Source organism: Diabrotica virgifera, chromosome 3 (genome assembly GCF_917563875.1).
Source record: "Diabrotica virgifera virgifera chromosome 3, PGI_DIABVI_V3a".
In the NCBI taxonomy this organism is placed as follows: Eukaryota; Metazoa; Arthropoda; class Insecta; order Coleoptera; family Chrysomelidae; genus Diabrotica; species Diabrotica virgifera.
The window spans coordinates 216,818,886-216,835,488 of NC_065445.1; the positions used below are offsets into that span (position 1 = coordinate 216,818,886).

The window sequence follows — 16,603 nt, forward strand, 5'->3', positions numbered from 1 at the left end:
AAATCTTTGCTCCAGTCAGCGATGCGTGCGTCGATAAAATCGGGGATATTTAATTCTTTGAAAAGGGGAGTTTTGATATTGTCGGAATATTTAGTCGTTTTTTTCATTGATGTGAGCGTAAAATCTTTTTTGTAAATATGACGGGGATTGAAAAATTTGGAAGCTTTAGGTGAGATGATTGTATCAGATCCACCGGTATCAATTAGGATTTTTAGTCTGCTTTTGGGTAATGTGAAAAAGGGGAGTCTTGGATGATTTTTAATATTATTTAGATCGATTGAGGAGGAGGTTGTTCTTCTAATAAAGTGTCGTGAAAATTTTCGTCTTGGGGGAGCTCTTGGGTATTATCAATGTCATAATATTCGGTCTCTTGGGGGTCGAAATATTCTAATTCGTTATAATTATTTTCGAAAGGTTCAAGACAATTTTCGGATTCAACATTAAAATTTTGGGTCCATCTAGTAGATGTTGTCATGGGTTGAGCTTCTGTTTGAATGGTTTCTACACCGCTCATTGGTCTAGGGCAGTTTTGAGGGGTTTGTGGTTTTCTAATTGGATTCGGGTTTTGATATTTATTTGTTGGATTTCTATAGAAATTTTGATTGGGTGTAGGTCTTGAGTTAAACCTATTATTGTTGTTGTGCGTGAAAGTATTTCGATTGAAATTCGCGTTATTTTGTTGGGGAATTTGTCTATGTGGATTTGTGTTAGTATTTTGAGGAATTTGCCTGTTAGAATAATTTACGTTAGTGTTTTGAGGAGTTTGTCGAGTAAAGTTTGTGTTGTTATTATGTGGTCTAGGTTGAAAATTTGGTTTTGATTTCACTTGTTGGTTTTTCAAAAAGGTCATATAAGAAACTTGGTTCCTATGGTTATCGTAAGCTATACATTTTTGTAGAGCTGAATCGAGTGTATCTATTTGAAAATGTGAAAGGTATTCACAATAAGGGTTATTTATACCTGTACAAAATGTCTTAAGTGCTAAATTCTTAAAATAAGGTGACTTAAATTGTAATGTTTCCGCATTGTTATGCAGACAAATATGTTGCAATAAATCGTTTAGATGGGTTGTAATTCTTTGATAGTAATCATCATAATTTTCGTGTGGTTTTTGAACTGTTGTAGTTAGTTGTGTGACTAGGATTTCCTCGGATCTCCTGTCGCCGTATTTAGCTAATAATGCGGGCCGAACATCGGTCCAAATGTGTTTATTTGAAAAATTCAAAAAATCTCTAGGTTCTCCTTTAATTCTAGAAAGGATATTTGCGTTTAATATGAAAGCTTGAACTTCGCTAGGATTTTGTCCTGCTAAAAATTCTATAAGTGCATCTACTGATCTAATAAAAGTCGATAAATTATAACCTGTGGTATATTCAGGGAGGGTAGCACATAGGCTGGAAATATCGCTATTTGAAATAGGCATTTTATCTTTCGGAATCTGAGAAATTTCTTTGACAATAGGAAGTCTACGTAAAGGGCTTCTATCGCGAAGATGATTTCGTGGGGATTCAGAGAGGATAATATTTAATTCAGTTTCAGTTAACTCAGAAAGGTTGCTCATAAAAACAAGTAAAAATAAAGATAATTGTAAAGGATAAAAGACTTACAGGAATACAAGCAGCTTCTGCATGTCTCGGTCCGTCGAATCTCGCTACCAAACAACTGAAGTTGACCAGGAATTATCGGCAATTCTGTGTAGGGATCCTGTTCGCAGCGCCAATGATGTTTTCTCACTTGTATTTATTTAAAAAAAAGCTTTATTTCTGATTTTTACACTGAACTTATACAATAACTATAATTAAATGATTCAAACTAAAAGTTGACTGTTACAAGTTGAACTCTAACGTAAGAATGTTTGCATTTTTTCCTAGTTCCCTATTTTATAACATTCTAACTAATAAATTAAAAACTAATGGGTTCATTGCGTCTTTGCTGCGTCTTCCGTCCAGGTGGTCCAGGCGGGAGTCGTATCGCGTTGGTATCCATGAAGGGTGATATGGTTACATTTCTCCTCCTTCCTTGGGACTAAATTCCGACCTCGGAATTTCGAGAAGTTCTTGTAGAGCTGCTACTTGGTGTTGTGGCATTCTAGGTCCAAATAACAACTTGTAGATTCTCTTTTTCTTGCGAATTGCAATGTATGAGATGAGTGCTAGAACAGCCATAATTATTATTATGAAGGTGAGGCTGATGCTAGTGGTCATCAATGGTTGCAGATTTGGTAGTTCAATGGGCTCAAGTCTGTGATGGGTCTTTGGAATTTGCAATTTTTCCAATATAAGTGAATGTCTTGGATTAAGTTTCATTTGTATGATGTTGGGCATCTGTAGTTCTTGAATCGTTTGTGGGTTTATCTTTTGTCCCATAATAAATAGCGTTTCGTTTGTGGAAATCACGCTAGAGTGGTTGACAGTTGTTTCACCAATTCTGAGTGGGTTTGCTAATCCTAGCAGAACGACGTGGTCAGTCTCTATGATGAAATTTTCGGTGACGTGTGCAGTAAGGCATCTTTGGACGTCTGGTATTTGGCATTTTGAATATACTCTGTTTTGGCAAATAATAATGTTGGATTTTGGCGTGCAATCTTCGTACCATGTGTTGTTTGCGTAGTATTTCGCAGGTGGTATTACCATTGCTTGTTCGTCGTTAGGTATTGAATATATTTTGGAAGTTGGATAAGAATGGATGTGGAGAATAGGAATTTTAAGGATTATAAGCATTTTTGTCTGAGTTATACATACTACTGAATGTGAAGCTTCTAAGAGTTCATAGGGATGTTCTTCACTAAGTATTAGAGCGTCTCGAGAATAAATTTCAAGTAATTTATTCTGAAGATGGAATATCTCATGTAGAGTGAAAAGTTCAATATTTGGAATATTGGATTGTGAAATTGTTACTGTTCTTATTAATTTTTTGATATATTCGTTTATACTTTGGATTTCGAATATTTCATTAATTATGGCTAGCTGTTTGGAAAGGTGATCTAGTCCATTTGACAATAAGACATTGTTATCATTCAGCTTTTTAAGAAGTAGGTCGAATCTAGTATTAAAGGTTTCGCCATAAGAGATTTGATTATTATATTTTTTAATAATTTCATTTTGTTTAAGTTCGATTGCGGTGAGATGAGATTTGAGAAGTTCTAAGTCTGAGTCGTCAGGATTTCCAGTAATATATTTGATAGTTGTACCTAAGAAGTTGAAAAGACCTCGTTTTTGTATTCTTTTTCGGGTAATTTTGTGCAAATTATCTTCTGCTTCTTTGAGTAGGTGTGTGAATTGGTTGTTAAGAAGTTGTATCATAGGTACGTTAGGTATGACGTTGTGGAAGTTGTTAGTGCAGTTTGTTAATGTTTGTTCAAGTTTGTCTAGGTCAATTTGTAGTATGTGTTTATGATAGTGAGTTATGATTTTTGAGTCGCCTATGGGTTCTGTATAGTAGCCGTTATTGGGTATCTCTTGGATTTTGACTAGTGCTTGCAGATGTTGAAGGGCCATCCTGCAAAAAGGATTTGTTGTAATGTTTTCGTTGTCTTTTAACGTCTTTTAAGTGTGTGCTAGTTTTGTTATTTTTTGTTGTTAAACCAGTAATTTTTGTTTTATTTTGTGAAGTGGGAGTTATTGTCTGGTACAAAGGGTCTAATTTGGGTTGAATTTTCTTTTTTTTTGCGTAAATTTTTTGTGTTATTGTGGGTATTTCTTCTGCGTCTTTATTTATTTTTTCTAGTGCTTTGTCTCTTTTTTCTTTTGTTTTTGTGTAAATGTGTTCAATGAATGGGAGTAATTCGTTTTTGTGTTGTTCATTGTAAGTGTCGTAAATAGGTAAGTCAAAGTCAAAGTTGATTTCATTTAAATAGGGTCCGTAGAGGATTGAGAATGGTGAATAGCCGGTAGAGCTATGAAGAGATTGATTGTACACAAGGACAGCTTGCGTAAAGGTATCGTCTAAGGAATTTTGTGGGTTTTGCGCTTTTAATGTGCGAATTTTTTCTAATAAAGTAGAGTGGAAACGTTCGACTGGGGAATTAGAAGAAGAGTTGTTAACGGTGGTTGTATGTGTCTCAATCTTATGTAGATTTAAGAATTCTTTTATAACTGAGGAGTTGAATTCTTTTCCACTGTCGAATACAATTTTCTTAGGGTGGTTATGATGTGAAAAGTAGTGTCTAAGTTTGCTTAAAATTGATACGGATGCTTTATCTGGAAGTTTGTAACATTGGGCGTATTTTGAAAAGGAGTCAACTAATGTTAGGAAATAAGATTTGTTACATTGTAAGATGTCTATATGTAAAATATCGAATGGTTTTTGTCCTAATAGTGGGCCTAGTTGGGGTAGTTTGTAAGGTTGACGTTCGTATTTGTTTTGTAAACATATGTCGCATTTATTAATAAAATTTGCTATCGTGGTTTGCATTGAGGGCCAATAAAATTTTTGTTTTAAATGTTTATAAGTTTCAATTATACCGTTGTGATTCATAATGTGGTAAGTTTTTGTACATTCTATTTGTCTGTCTTCGGTTTCTATGTCTTGTAAGAGCTTTTCGCAAAAGTTTGCTTTAACACTGTTATCTATATGTGTTCTAAAGAAATTACATATAAAAGGTTGGAAATCGTGCGGAGCTTTTATGCCGAATTTTTGACTTGGCTTTAAAATAGCTTTAAATGCGTCGACGAGACAGTCTTGCCAATTTTCAGTAACTTTAACCGTATATCTGTATTTTTTAAATATTCTCTTGTAATTTACATCGTATTTTTCGCTATTAGGTATAATTATTATTTGGTTGGTTGATAAATTTAGAGGTTCTTCAGATATGGGTATGCCATTAATGGGGTCTTCTAAAGAAGTATGTTGTGTTTGAGTTTCATCGCAATTATTTTGGATGTTATCGAATGTTTCTAGAAATTCGTCTGCGTCAAAGTCATTGGTATTAGGTGGTTCAGCTATAACTGAAGATTTGGTGAGTGCATTTATTTGAATTCTAGATAGAGTGTCGCTAACTTGGTTATCACAACCTCGGCGATATTTGACTTCGAAGTCGTAGTCTTCTAATTTTAATCGCCATCTGGCTAAGCGAGATGTGGGGTCTTTTATTTTGTAAATCCATACTAAGGGATTATGGTCTGTTTCGACTATAAATCGGGATCCATAAAGGTAAGGTCGAAAATGTTTGCATGAATCTATGATCGCGAGTAATTCACGTTCTGTCGTGCTATAGTTTTGCTCGGCTGAATTTAGAGTACGAGAGTGATATGCAACGGGGTGACCGTCTTGAGTTAGGACAGAGCCTAATGCAACATTAGAAGCATCGGTTGTTAGTGTGAATTGTTTGGTAAAGTCAGGGTATTGCAGAACGGGGGAGTTTGAAAGTAATTCTTTGCATTTAGCAAAAGCTTCTAAATAATTGGAATTGGATGGGTCGATAGTTGCATTTTTTCTTGTGCATCGTGTTAGGGGAGAAGTGATTTTTGCGAAATTTGGGATGAAGCGTCTGTAATATCCGATTAGACCTAAGAAAGATTTTATTTCTTTCACTGTTTTGGGAAGTGGATATTCTCTTATTGCTTTAAGTTTCGCTGGATTTGGTTTTACTCCTTCGGGGGTAACAACGTGGCCTAAGAAGGTGACTTCTTTTGTTAAGAATTCGGATTTATCAAGTTGGACTTTTAAATTGGTTTCTTGGAATTTTTGGAAAATTTGTGAAATGTGAAGAAGGTGCTCATGTAGTGACTTGGAAAATATGATTACGTCATCCATGTAGACGAAACAAAATTTATTTAGAAAGGGGCGTAGGATGTTATCCATTAATTTTTGGAAAGTTGCTGGACTACATTTTAGACCGAAAGGCATTCGAAGAAATTCGAAATGACCATGGGGTACTGTGAATGCGGTTTTTTCTATAGAGTCGGGGTGGACTTCTATTTGATGGAATCCTTGGGCTAAATCTAGGGTTGTGAAATATATGGCTTTACCTAAGTTATCAAGAATTTCGTCAATTTTTGGAAGAGGGTATTTGTCTTCAATTGTATTTTCATTTAACTTTCTGTAATCAATTACCATGCGAAATTTCTTTTTACCGGAAGCGTCAGTTTTCTTTGGTACAATCCAAACTGATGCAGAGAATGGCGATATACTTGGACGTATAATATTATTATCTAATAATTTGTTTATCTGACGTGTAATTTCTTCTTGCATTGCTTTGGGGTGTCTAAAATTTCGGGAATAAATGGGATTTTCGTCTTTAGTTCTAATGTGATGTTTAATTTGGGATGTAAATGTTAGTTTGTCTTTTTCGTCGTAAAATATGTCTTTGTATTTGTGGCATAGTTTTAATATTTTCTCTTTTTCCTCTGGGTTTAAGTGTTCTGTGCGAATTATACTGGGGTCAAAATTGGAAGGTATGTTATTAGTTATTTCGTAGTTATTTAAATTTTCTACGTGTATGGGTTTCATTTGAATTGGATAGTCGAGAGTGATATTATCAATGTATCCGTTAGTGACGTGGTGAATGGATTCTGGGAAGATTTCATTATTAATTGTTGTCTCGGGAAATAGTACTTCGCCTTGTTCTATGTCAACGGGTATTTTAAAAGAAAGGGTTTGAAATGGTATCTCAATATTATAACGTAATAATGTTAATGTCTTATTGGTATAATTTAGAATGGCTTGAAAAGAATCTAAATCGTAATTTCCTAAAAGAATGTCGAAATCTTTGCTCCAGTCAGCGATGCGTGCGTCGATAAAATCGGGGATATTTAATTCTTTGAAAAGGGGAGTTTTGATATTGTCGGAATATTTAGTCGTTTTTTTCATTGATGTGAGCGTAAAATCTTTTTTGTAAATATGACGGGGATTGAAAAATTTGGAAGCTTTAGGTGAGATGATTGTATCAGATCCACCGGTATCAATTAGGATTTTTAGTCTGCTTTTGGGTAATGTGAAAAAGGGGAGTCTTGGATGATTTTTAATATTATTTAGATCGATTGAGGAGGAGGTTGTTCTTCTAATAAAGTGTCGTGAAAATTTTCGTCTTGGGGGAGCTCTTGGGTATTATCAATGTCATAATATTCGGTCTCTTGGGGGTCGAAATATTCTAATTCGTTATAATTATTTTCGAAAGGTTCAAGACAATTTTCGGATTCAACATTAAAATTTTGGGTCCATCTAGTAGATGTTGTCATGGGTTGAGCTTCTGTTTGAATGGTTTCTACACCGCTCATTGGTCTAGGGCAGTTTTGAGGGGTTTGTGGTTTTCTAATTGGATTCGGGTTTTGATATTTATTTGTTGGATTTCTATAGAAATTTTGATTGGGTGTAGGTCTTGAGTTAAACCTATTATTGTTGTTGTGCGTGAAAGTATTTCGATTGAAATTCGCGTTATTTTGTTGGGGAATTTGTCTATGTGGATTTGTGTTAGTATTTTGAGGAATTTGCCTGTTAGAATAATTTACGTTAGTGTTTTGAGGAGTTTGTCGAGTAAAGTTTGTGTTGTTATTATGTGGTCTAGGTTGAAAATTTGGTTTTGATTTCACTTGTTGGTTTTTCAAAAAGGTCATATAAGAAACTTGGTTCCTATGGTTATCGTAAGCTATACATTTTTGTAGAGCTGAATCGAGTGTATCTATTTGAAAATGTGAAAGGTATTCACAATAAGGGTTATTTATACCTGTACAAAATGTCTTAAGTGCTAAATTCTTAAAATAAGGTGACTTAAATTGTAATGTTTCCGCATTGTTATGCAGACAAATATGTTGCAATAAATCGTTTAGATGGGTTGTAATTCTTTGATAGTAATCATCATAATTTTCGTGTGGTTTTTGAACTGTTGTAGTTAGTTGTGTGACTAGGATTTCCTCGGATCTCCTGTCGCCGTATTTAGCTAATAATGCGGGCCGAACATCGGTCCAAATGTGTTTATTTGAAAAATTCAAAAAATCTCTAGGTTCTCCTTTAATTCTAGAAAGGATATTTGCGTTTAATATGAAAGCTTGAACTTCGCTAGGATTTTGTCCTGCTAAAAATTCTATAAGTGCATCTACTGATCTAATAAAAGTCGATAAATTATAACCTGTGGTATATTCAGGGAGGGTAGCACATAGGCTGGAAATATCGCTATTTGAAATAGGCATTTTATCTTTCGGAATCTGAGAAATTTCTTTGACAATAGGAAGTCTACGTAAAGGGCTTCTATCGCGAAGATGATTTCGTGGGGATTCAGAGAGGATAATATTTAATTCAGTTTCAGTTAACTCAGAAAGGTTGCTCATAAAAACAAGTAAAAATAAAGATAATTGTAAAGGATAAAAGACTTACAGGAATACAAGCAGCTTCTGCATGTCTCGGTCCGTCGAATCTCGCTACCAAACAACTGAAGTTGACCAGGAATTATCGGCAATTCTGTGTAGGGATCCTGTTCGCAGCGCCAATGATGTTTTCTCACTTGTATTTATTTAAAAAAAAGCTTTATTTCTGATTTTTACACTGAACTTATACAATAACTATAATTAAATGATTCAAACTAAAAGTTGACTGTTACAAGTTGAACTCTAACGTAAGAATGTTTGCATTTTTTCCTAGTTCCCTATTTTATAACATTCTAACTAATAAATTAAAAACTAATGGGTTCATTGCGTCTTTGCTGCGTCTTCCGTCCAGGTGGTCCAGGCGGGAGTCGTATCGCGTTGGTATCCATGAAGGGTGATATGGTTACATTTCTATATACTCGTTGTTATATTTCGTTTTTATATCCTCGACAAAATGTCTTTAGAATTGATGAAATCTAATCGTGCAACTGCAAAAGGTCAAATTACTAAAATCTCAAATTGGATTGCAGATAATCAAAACATTGAACTTGACGTAAATGTATTTCACTCTCGTTTAGATTCTTTAAATCAGTATTTTGATAAATATGTACAAAATCATTATGGTATCTTAGAATTAATTAGTACAGGTAAATTACCTCCAACGTGTGACAGTGAAGATGATTCGTTAATAGAAAATAAATTTCACAAGACTCGTGCTACATTAATTAAATGTATAGATAAGCTTACCCCTCAACTCACTACAAACAAACAAAATTTAGCTGTAACCCCTAGCCCAGTTGAATCAAATTCAGGTGTCAAATTACCGGATATACAAATCCAAACATATAGCGGCAACCCACAGCAGTTCGCAGCTTTTTATGATTTATATGAAAGTTTAATTGTAAACAACTCTAGAGTAAAATCAGATGTTGAAAAGTTTTATTATTTGAAAACTCTATTACGAGGGGAAGCGCTAAAAGTAATTGAATCATTAAAAGTCACCAATGAAAATTTTAAAATCGCTCTAGACCTTTTAAAAAAGAGATTTGGTCAATCTACAGCTCTAGTTAACTCTCATTTTCACACGTTGCTAAATATACAATCTATGAATAAATGTAACTCACAAAATCTAAGAGACTTCGTTTCTACGTGCAAACAACAGTTGTTATCTCTACAAAATTTAGGTTATTCATCTGAGGAACTGTTTGAATCTCTCCTAGTTTATATGCTCGAGCAGAAAATAGATTTCATTTCAAGAAGAGGTTTTGAGGAAGAAATTGATCCAGATAAATTGCCCTCAACAAATAATTTTTTTGAATATTTAGATAGACGTTGTAATCTCTTAGAAAAGTTATCGAATATGGATTCAAACTCTAGTACGAAATCTCCTAAACCCAATAGAAAAGTAAATTTGCATTCAAATGTACAACAGCGTCCTCTCCCCACGATAAGACCTGGCTCATGTATTTACTGCAACGATGTCACTCATAAGATTTATCATTGCCCGCAGTTTCGCTCACTCCCTCACTCAAATAAAATTGACTTTATTAAAAATAAAAAGTTGTGCTTTAATTGTTTGGGCACTCAACATACGGTTGAAAACTGTCCCTCCTCACGCACATGCTCTTGTGGTAGAAAGCACCACAGTCTGATTCATCAAAATCATACAGGGGACAGAAATTCTCAGTATAATACTCCCTCTTCGTCGAGATCTAATGTAAATAGTTCGCCCCATGTATTTGGTGGTTCTCCCTCTGCTCCTCACACTCAAAGAAATGTAAACCCTCTTCCAGCTTCTCAAATCCCGCCTATAGAAGTTCATTCCTCCAGCAGTTCAGCATCTCAACCAACTGGTAACTCGGTGAGTTGTCACTCCCAGACTCAACAAGCTCACGTACTACTGGCCACAGCAAAAGTCGCTGTATATACCAGATATGGCGAAAGATTATTGGTAAAAGTCCTCCTTGACAATGGTAGTCAAAATTCGTTCATCACTCGTTCCCTATGTAAACGTTTAGGATATGCAACATACCCTCAACAGTTGTATATCTCTGGAATTTCAGATAATGACACTACCCTCTCTAATGAAATGTTGGATATAGAATTCCTTTCTATACACAATCAGAATATCAGATTTTCTCTCTCATGTGCGGTTATAGATAAAATTACTAAAAAATTGCCACAATTTAAAATAAATTCAACCTCTTTAAATATTCCTCCTCATTTTCTCACATCTTTAGCAGACCCAGATTTTGACACACCCTCAGATATAGATATTTTAGTAGGAGGTGATCTCTATTATGATTTGTTGGACAATGAACCGAACGTTAGGTTAGGTCATGGTCTCCCTATACTCTTAAGCTCTTATTTGGGATGGGTTATTGCTGGCGTAATACCTCATCATGCTCTCTCAACTAACAAGCAGTGCTCTCTCTCATTTCATGTGGTTTCCAACCCCCCAGATGAAGTAGAAACTCCTCTAGAAAAGCTCTTAGTAAAGTTCTTTGAAACCGAAGAACTTCCCTGTGACACTCCTCTTAAGCCCGAAGAAAGTCTGGCTGAAGAGATATTCGTTTCCACTACTCAAATTCTCGCAGATGGTAGATACCAAGTGGAAATCCCTTTTAAAACCCCGAAAGAGTATACAAAGTTAGGCGACTCATATTATTCTGCCGAAAAACGGTTCTTAGCCCTAGAACGAAAGCTCCATAGTAGCCCCTCGCTCTTCTCAGAATATCAGAAAGTTATAGATGAATATCTCACCCTCTCACATGCCAAAGTAATCCCTCTCACCACTCTTAATGTATTTAACGAACGAAAATATTTTACCCCCCACCTATGTGTTGTGCGTGAGCAGAGCTCCTCCACTAAACTACGTGTTGTGTTTGATTTTAGCGCCAAAACCACTTCCGGTATTTCTCTCAACGACACAGCTCTCAAAGGTTACCAAGTACAACCAGACCTGTACGATATTCTAATTAGGTTCAGAATGTTCAAGTTTGTGTTAACCACCGATATTGAGTGTATGTTTAGACAAATAAAAATAGCCCCTCAACATAGATTTTTGCAAAATCTCCTGTGGAGAGCAAGTCCCTCTGACCCTCTTCAATGTATTGAACTTGAACGTGTTTGTTTTGGTGAGAACTTCGCTCCCTTTATCAGTACACGAGTACTGAAAGATATTGCTCTTAGAAACGAAAATTTCCCTCGAGCCTCGGGCTCATTACTAGAACAGACGTATGTTGACGACATTTTGTCCGGATCGGATTCTCTAGAAGATCTGATAGCTCTCTATAATGAACTGAACTCTCTCCTAGGAAACTTCGGATTTTCCTTGCACAAATGGTGCTCAAACTCGCAGGAATTTTTAAAGAATATCTCGCAAAATAGTACTGTCGAATACGACATGAATCTAGAGGATTCGCCCTGTAAATTGTTAGGTTTGAAGTGGAAACCAAATCTAGACATTTTGCAAATTTCAGTTCCCCTCAATTTAGAATTCCCCTGTATTACAAAACGTAATATTCTCTCTGCTATAGCTCAGTGCTTCGATCCCATGGGTTTGGTGAACCCCGTTATCGTTCAAGGGAAAGTTATAATGCAGAAATTATGGTTGAAACAAATAGATTGGGACACTCCTATTACAGATGCATCTCTTATTTCTGATTGGAATAAATTTATATTAAGCATCCGTCAATTGCAAAATCTTTCAATTCCCAGACTCCTTTTCCAAAACAAAACTGTCACTCGGATAGAGCTACATGCCTTCTCAGATGCTTCGCTCCTTTGTTATGGAGGAGTAATTTATTTACGCGCCCTGTATAGTGATAATCACATTTCATGTAGTCTCATCACCTCAAAATCTCGCGTAGCACCTATACGCAAACCCCTATCTATCCCGAAGTTGGAATTAAACGGTATGTTAATACTGTCTCAGCTCACTCAAAGAATATTAAAAATATTCGAAAATAAATTAACAATTTTCACGGTAAATTTATGGACAGATTCTCAAGTAGCCCTTTCATGGGTCAAAGGTCATCCTTCGCGCTGGACGACTTTCGTTCAAAACAGAGTAACTCATATCCAACAGCTGACTAATAAATTCCAGTGGCGGCACGTCAAGTCGCAATTTAATCCAGCTGATATGTTAAGTCGTGGTAACTTTGATAAAAAATTACACGATCTTTGGTTCCATGGCCCACCGTTTTTACATAACCACGTAATAGAATACGATAAAATTAGTGCATTCTCCGAGATTTCTGATCCTCCCGAGCAACGAAAAGTTGCACTAACCTCCCTTAAAGTTATAGAAAATTTCTGGCAACCCACTCTCGAAAGATTCTCTTCTCTCACTCGCCTAAGACGCACCTTTGCTTACTGCCTTAGGTTTATAAACAATTGTAAGCCCCAAAGCTCTAAACTCGCTGGAAATATCTCCGTTGACGAATTAACTGAGGCAGATTTGACTATAGTCAGAATAGTTCAAAATCAAGTCTTCTCAGCGGAAGCTTTAGCTCTAAAAAATAAAAAAGAATTGAAAAATAGTAGTATCTCCTCTCTCTCTCCATTCTTGGATGAAAATCAATTACTACGAGTAGGTGGAAGATTAGCCAATGCATATATCCCCTATTCTCAAAAGCACCCCCTTTTACTCCCCCAAAAGCATCACTATGTGAATTTACTAATTAAATTTGAACATTTAAGATTATTTCACGCCGGCGCTAGAGCCGTACTCTCTAATTTGCGTCTTAAGTATTGGCCCATCAAAGCTTTGAATCAGATAAAATTTATTATTCACTCCTGCATCACTTGCTCTAGATTTAAAGGTATACCTTGTACCCAGGTCATGGGTAACTTGCCCCCTGAACGCTCAGCTATTGTTAGGCCCTTCCTTAATACGGGAATTGATATGGGAGGTCCATTCTCCCTAAAAGAATCACGTTTGCGCTCCTCTGTAATCCACAAAAGTTACGTAGCCCTATTTGTATGTATGAATACAAAGGCTATTCACTTGGATTTGGTAACTGACCTCTCCACTGATGCCTTTTTGGCAGCTCTCAAAAGATTTGTTGCCCGTAGGGGCACTCCGGTTGCCATCTTCAGTGATAACGGCACTAATTTTGTAGGAGCAAACAATGCTCTTCACGAAGTTCATACCTTTTATCAGAAAAACTCCAGCTCCATTGCCGACTCTCTTTCAAACAAAAGCATACAATGGAAATTCATGCCCCCTAACAGCCCGCACTGGGGTGGCCTGTGGGAAGCTGGCATAAAATCCACTAAATTCCACCTCAGACGCATAGTAGGAAACCTATCTTTAAACTTTGCCCAATTTTTAACAGTTCTTGCCGAAATAGAGGCAATTTTAAACTCTCGTCCCTTGTCCCCCCTCTCTATTGATCCAGATGATCTCACTTGTTTGACACCCGGGCATTTTTTTAATCGGTGAGCCACTCACCTCCATTCCAGAAATCGACGTCACCCTTCTCCCTGACAATAAACTGTCATTCTGGCAGTTATGCTGTAAGATAAAACAAAATTTCTGGAACAGATTTTCCACAGAATATCTAAATTTACTCCAAAATAAACCCAAGTGGCACCAAACACAACCCAATCTGGTAAAAGACTTGTTAGTTCTGATTAAGGATGATCACCTACCCCCTCTAAAGTGGAAACTAGCAAGAATTTTGGAAGTATTTCCCGGGCCTGACGGTAAAGTCAGGGTAGTAAGAGTTAAAACTCAGGACGGGGAATATACTCGTCCTATTGTAAAGATTTGCCCCCTTCCCCTTGACAATAAAAATTTGGTTTAATTCGACGACAGGGTCGTCTCCGGGGGGGAGGATGTTGTAATTAGTAATAAGATTTTTACTTTATTTCCGCGGCTATAACTCCGCTGTAGTTTTAATACAAATTTGTTAAGAATTCCAGATGTAGTACTTAAAAAATAGGTCAATTTTTATAGCCGCTAGCAAGCGAGAGATTCAATCATGCATCACGCACAATAAGAAAGTACGCACATTCAACTCACAACACTCACATCGACAACGCAACGAACGCTCTCAGATTTTGTCACTCTCCGCTGTAGTTAGTTTAGTTTATGTTAGTGCTATATTTTTGTGTAGTTTTTTAATAATAAAGTTCACCCTAATACCTAAACCAGTGTTTATATAGTAGAAGTGTTGTCGTCCTCTCTGCATTACCAAACTTCGTCTGCTCCGATGGGGAAAGGGCGTGCCTAGAAATATCGAAGGAAGAATTACAACAGCCGAACATCAGCTACATTTAAAGCACCCTACTCCCCAGTAATTGTTGATGATACTGATGGTCGAGCACAACTTTCAGCAATCATTCCGACGACTTAATTATTTTAATTTCTAACATCTAGACGACTTTGATAGTTGTCACAGTTAATTTCGAGTAAAAATAGCGTATGAATTGTACTATTTATGGTTGAAAATTGCTACGTTTGAAGAAAAAATAGTATACTTTATTCGGCAAAGAAGCGACTTTTCTTGACTTGCCCTCTATTACGCGCCTCACTTCGTTCGGCGCGTAATATCGGGCGCGTCAAGAAAAGTCATGCTTCTCCGCCTCATAAAGTAATATACTATTCTAATTCTTTAAATCTACATTTTTTCTGTATAGATCTTTTAAAGTATCTAATTATAAAAATTGTAATGTTATTAAGGGTGGTTTTTAAGGGTTGAAATATTATAATATTATATCTTGAAGCATAAAACAATCGTTATTTAACCAATCAAAACCAAATTTTACCCATACAGGGTGTTTCATTGGGAAACGGAAATACTTTAATGGTGAATAGAGGTCACCGAGCCGGTTCTAGATATAGTACATTTTTTGCCCTAACGACTTTTATAACCGAGTTACAGGGTGTTTTATCGATTTTGCCCATTTCTTTCCTAAGCCATAACTTTAGAACCACCCTGTATATTTTTTTTTGATATTTAGTACACATATGTCTCATTCAAAACCCGAACGACCGACATACATAAGAAAAATCCAGGTCCGGAATAACAAAAAATTATAAAGTAACTGTGACCTTAAAACAACACCCTGTATATGGAAATTTTGAAAATCTGTTTGCATATTTGAAAAGAGCACAAAAAAGTAAATTTATTGGTTCGCTTCAATTTTTCGGCCAGACAATTTTATGACGTTCATTTTGAAATTATATTGAATTTTTTAAGAACTTTGACATTAAAAAGCAGATATTATTAACTTTTAGTTATAAATCATTAAAGCTAATGAATAAATACTCATTTTAAAAATAATCAATACTCATTTACCACATTGGAACGACCCAATTACTAATGGCAAGAAAAATCCAGGTCCGGATTAAGAAAAAAATACAAAAAAATACAGTAATTGTGACCTTGAACCAACACCCTGTATATTGAAATTTTAAAAATTTGTCTGCGCATTTTAAAAGAGCATGAAAAACTAAGATTAAAGGCTTATTTTAGTTTTTTCGCCGTTGATTTAATTACATCAATTTGAAATTATATTGAAATTTTAAAGAACTCTGAGATTAAAAACCAGGTATTGTTAACTTTTAATAATAATTTAATGTTAATGAATCAATACTTACTTTAAAAATACTTAATACTTATTTACTACGCTGGCTTCATATATTCTCTGGATTTGTAGCTATATGCACATCATTAAAAATTAGAATTGCGAGAATTGGGATATTTTAATGATTTAGTAAAGAATTAAAAAAACTGCTATATCTAATAAAACAAAAATTCGTTACAATTCAACAATTTAACATAAATTAAAAACATTTGAACTATAACAGATGCTCAAAATGTCCGCCATTTTGTTCGATGCATTTCCTTGCTCGTTTTAAAAGATTTCGAATCGATTTCGAAGTACATTGGGATTGTTCTTCATTTTTCTGGTAGCTTCTTGTGACCTTGACAGAATTAATCAATATGATTTCAAAATTGCCGTAATTAAATTATCTTCGCAAAAATTTGACATGCACCTTTTAACGCAGTTTTTATGCTCTTTTAAAATACAGAAACAAATTTTCAAAATTTCAATATACAAGGTGTTGTTTCAAGGTCACAATTACTTTATATTTTTTTCTTAATCAGGACCTGGATTTTACTTGTCATTAGTAATTGGGTCGTTGCAATGCGGTAAATAAGTATTGATTATTTTTAAAATGAGTATTTATTCATTAACTTTAATAATTTATAACTAAAAGTTAATAATATCTGCTTTTTAATGTCAAAGTTCTTAAAAAATTCAATATAATTTCAAAATGAAAGTCA

At 35.3% G+C, this 16,603-nt stretch overlaps 1 protein-coding gene across 1 annotated transcript in view; it reads left to right on the top strand.

The window, feature by feature from the left end:
- Positions 1-16,603, top strand: part of LOC114338156 (potassium voltage-gated channel subfamily H member 8-like) — an 816,479-nt gene that overhangs the window by 787,518 nt on the left and 12,358 nt on the right. The gene's annotated exons all lie outside the window — the stretch shown is intronic.